Source organism: Sapajus apella, unplaced genomic scaffold, assembly GCF_009761245.1.
Source record: "Sapajus apella isolate SASKATOON/1434 unplaced genomic scaffold, GSC_monkey_1.0 scaffold2, whole genome shotgun sequence".
In the NCBI taxonomy this organism is placed as follows: Eukaryota; Metazoa; Chordata; class Mammalia; order Primates; family Cebidae; genus Sapajus; species Sapajus apella.
The window spans coordinates 22425458-22429492 of record NW_022436942.1 but is presented as its reverse complement, the minus strand read 5'-3'; positions in this window follow the sequence as shown (position 1 = coordinate 22429492).

The window sequence follows — 4035 nt, the reverse complement described above, 5'->3', positions numbered from 1 at the left end:
TGTGTGTGTGTGTGTGTGTGTGTGTGTGTGTGTGTGTGTGTGTGTGTTGGGGGGAGTGGCAGGGAAATGCAAACAATTAAAAGGTTTGCTGGGAGCTTGGAGCCAGGGTGCCCTTCTGTGCTTTTCTAGGATTAGGGAGACTAATTCTGAAAGGGGCCCTTAAGATCAAGGGTGCTATGGCGGAGAGGAGCAGTGCACTGGGCAACTGTACCATCTTTGTCTCTGCTTTTTGCCCAACCTGGGGGAGCCTGCTAGTGCACTCAAGAGCACCGCTCTGGGTTTTCCACAGCTTCTATCTGGCACCGCACCTATGGAGAACTCATTTTAATTTAAATGTTCCCCTTCCAAGAGACCCCTCTCAGGCTTGGAACAAGAGATGGAACATCCCGAACACCAGAACTCCAGTGGCCACCAGAGCACAGGGAATATTTATTACCTCTCTGGATGTCATTACCTAAGAATACAATTTTATGAACTTCCTAATCTGTTAGCTTGATTTATCTGGATGGGCAAGAGCCCAAAATAAACATTTGGGGGATTTGGTGGAAAAAAAAAGTCTTTGCCTCTTACCAATCTTTTTGATAGAGCTGACAACCCCTCTCAGCCTGCTTTTTCTGCATTTTGATTTTTCTCCTGCAGCGTGTGGCTGCTCCGGGTGTTGGGGTTTTAGCTGCCTCTTGAGAATTAAACATGGGGAGGGGTGTGAACTCTGAGCCAGAGGCCTGAGAGGAGCATTGGACATTTTAAAACCTTCGCAGCTCAAGGAGCTCAGGCCCCTTTTGAACTTGGGAAGCAGATAGAAACTAAAGCCGATCCAGAGGTTTGCTTATCAGCCCTCTAAGGCCAGGAGCCCCTGGCTCTCCCTCCACTCCGAGGTGCTTTTCTTCTCTTCTCTCTGGGGTCAGTTCTGTAGCTCTTTGAACCCAGGGCAGTCCAGCAGAACCGACGTCCAGGCAGGCAGGGATAAGGGCCTCTGCAGCCCCATCTTCTTGCCTTCCTGTGTCTGCCAGGCCTAAGTGGATAAATCAGGAGGAAGGGAAGACAAGGATGGGTAGGGAATATCTCAGAGTATGTTTGAGGGTGAACAGGGTTACAGAGCCTAACAATGATGAAGGGACTATTTTAAATTTTTAGTCTGCATCCACAAATTTTCAGATTCCTGAATAGGCAGCATCCTCTAGGGTCAGCTCCGCCAGCCTTGATGTGGTATGAGTCAAACCAAAAAAGTGTCGCGTCTACTCACTCCCTTCTGACTCCCTCTCTTCCCAGCATCAAAGATTGGAAGAGGAAAGTATACAGTATTTTAATTTCTAGGCAGAAAAAAGCCTGGAACCGAGTGTGCAGGAGGCACTGCTAGATAGCCAAACCCTGGGTTCCACCCGGGGCTCTGGCTTCCCGGGAGGCCTGGCTGCGGGAGAATGGGACAAAATGTGACTATCTTCATGCGGTGGGGGTGTCCCAGTTCCCCTTCTCGCAGAGGCCCGGGTCTTGAGAATCGCAAAATGGGGCCAGGCCGGGCAAAGGCGAGGTTCCAGGGGCCAGCGGCAGCCCGGCTCCTCCTCCGGGTTCCACGCCGCGTCAGCCCTGGACGCGGTGTCGCCTTCAGCTGGGTCACGACCCCGGGCTTGGGAGGACAATAGGGCGCGGGGCGGGGAGCGCGGGCTGCGTGGCCGGCTGAGCGGGTTCACTGCGCGGTGAACTCCGCTCGGCCTGGGAGTCTTGCCCTTTAGATCTCAGCCTCTCCTTTCTCCCTCCATCTCATCTTCCACTTTTTCGTGGAAAATCGAGAGGACTCTCAATCGCTGCTTGACCAACACCCTACCGCTACCACCTCCAAATAATAAGATTTCATTTTCTTTAGAAATGAAAGAGTAGTTTTCTCCAAGTTACCAGAGCAGGAAATGGGACCCTCTCAGGATCTTCGTGGGGATGGAGAGGGGACATCTAGTTATCAGTAAAAGCGTTCTCCACCGACCTGGGACTCAGGAAGGCCCTGAAGGATCCCAGACCACCAAACCAACAATCCCCTCCGCCAGAGGAATTCCGGGCGAAGAGTGTTCCCTTCTCGCCCAGTTGTAGGGAGAATTGCCCTCTTCGGTTTCCTGACCTTTGTCTGTGGATGTCAGGTTAGGCTGAGGGCTTTTGTAAAAGGGGAAACACTTCTCAAATCCGGCGGGCAGGGACAGGGCTGGGCTGAGTCATTGGGAGAAGTATTCCAAACTGGTCTGTTCTTGTTGGGGCGATCTCTCCCCAACACAGTGATAGCCTGGCTCTCTCTGCCTTGTTGGTGGTACCGTTGTGTTTATAACTTTGTACATGTGGAGTCTTTCCATTCAGCTGGAATAGATTTTGGAAAATAAGATTACCGAATGGGGCTTGACTTTTAGCTGGAGGAACAAAAAGGCAGCTAGTTTAGAGAGAGGAAAAAACAGGGGAGGGAGGCGAGGAATATTCGTAAAGCACACTTGCTTGGGCCTCCCACCTCATCCCCATCCTACCTGACTAGGCTCAGGTGTGATGGGGCCATGCGGGCCTCCCAGCTGGAAACCTCCCCTCACAGATTCAGTCTCTGGTAATTTCAAACCTCTCTGGAATGTGGCTGTCTCCAGCTCTGTCTGCCTTTTCTTGGCCATTTCAGAGCCTCTGCCTAGCATTTCTGCTGCTTTCTGAGTTCCATATTTCCTCCTGTCCTGGCTCTTCTTCCCCTGCCATCCTGCAGTAATCCTCTGGGACAATCCCTAGACCTGATTCCAATCTTTGGACTCCCTTCCAACTGTAAAGGCAAAGGAAGAACCAAAAGGTGGTGGGTGGCAGTCTGGGAGGGCAGCTGAGGTTCAAAAGTTCCTGGCGGAGCCTCCAGTCCGGGCCACCTCAGGGGCTGATCTGACCCCTCCAGAGTGCCCCCTGGGCCAGCAGCAAATAGAACAAAATTTTATAGCCTGGGGCAGATGTTGGCTCAGCCATCTCACCCAGATTCCCCTTCATCTCTCTTCCACTGAGGAGGCTCCAATCTCCGCTATACCTTTGTTCTCTTTCCTTTCCCCCCTCCTCTCCCTCCTCTTCCTGTTTGATCCTGCTCACCCCCCAAATTGTTTCTTTAGATCTGAAAGCATCTGTTCCTGTCTGACCCTCCCCCCACACCCTCCTTTTTTTCCCTCCCTCCACCTCAAGCAGTCAAAAAGCCCCCAAATGGAGGGCCTCTGGCCTCTGACCTATTCTGATACACCAACATCCAGATACCTTTGAGGCCGAACCTTTAGGCCCCTCCCCAGTTACTTTTCTTTCATTCTACCAGCTGCAGAGGGTCCTGGGATTGAACAATTTGAGTCTTAGCCCCTAGGGACCCGTCTCTTCTCTGTCTGGGACAATTATCCATTTTTCATGTAAAAGCAAGGAGTCCAAGGTTGAAGAGTTTGGAGTATTTAGCTGACTGCCCCAGTCCTCTGCTGGGCTTTTGGGGGCTGTAGATTTTGAACATATCCATATTCTGACCATAGACAGTAGGTGCCCTTTTCTAACCTCTACCTGGCCATTTCTTTTATCACGCCCTCTGACCCTTCTCTTAATTCCAAAGTCATTTGCTGAGCAATAAGAAAGCCCCTCCAAGCCCTCCCAGAATTCAGTAATCTAAACTAGGAAGATCAAGGCAGTTTCCATACTGTGCACACTGTAGGCCTCTTTTCTCTGTTTTTCAAAAATAAAAAATAAACAAAAAGATGACTCCTTCACATCCTCCTTCCCTCCACTCGTATGGAATATAGAGAGAGGGTTGTATACTCAATCAAGGTAGACAGTAGCCTGTCTTTTCCCCCTTTTAGTCAATCCACTTGGGTCCAAGTTCAGATAATTCAGGCCCAAGGCCTTTGAACTCTGCTTGGTAGACCTATCTCTAGCAAAAACCTACTTTATATCTCCAGGACATCAGACTGGAATAATCCCAAGGTCCTTGTCCTGGTGCCCACAGTTGAAAACTGGTAGGTAAGAATAAACCTTCCTCATTCCCTTCCTGCCAGCTGCATCCTGAGATCCAGCCAG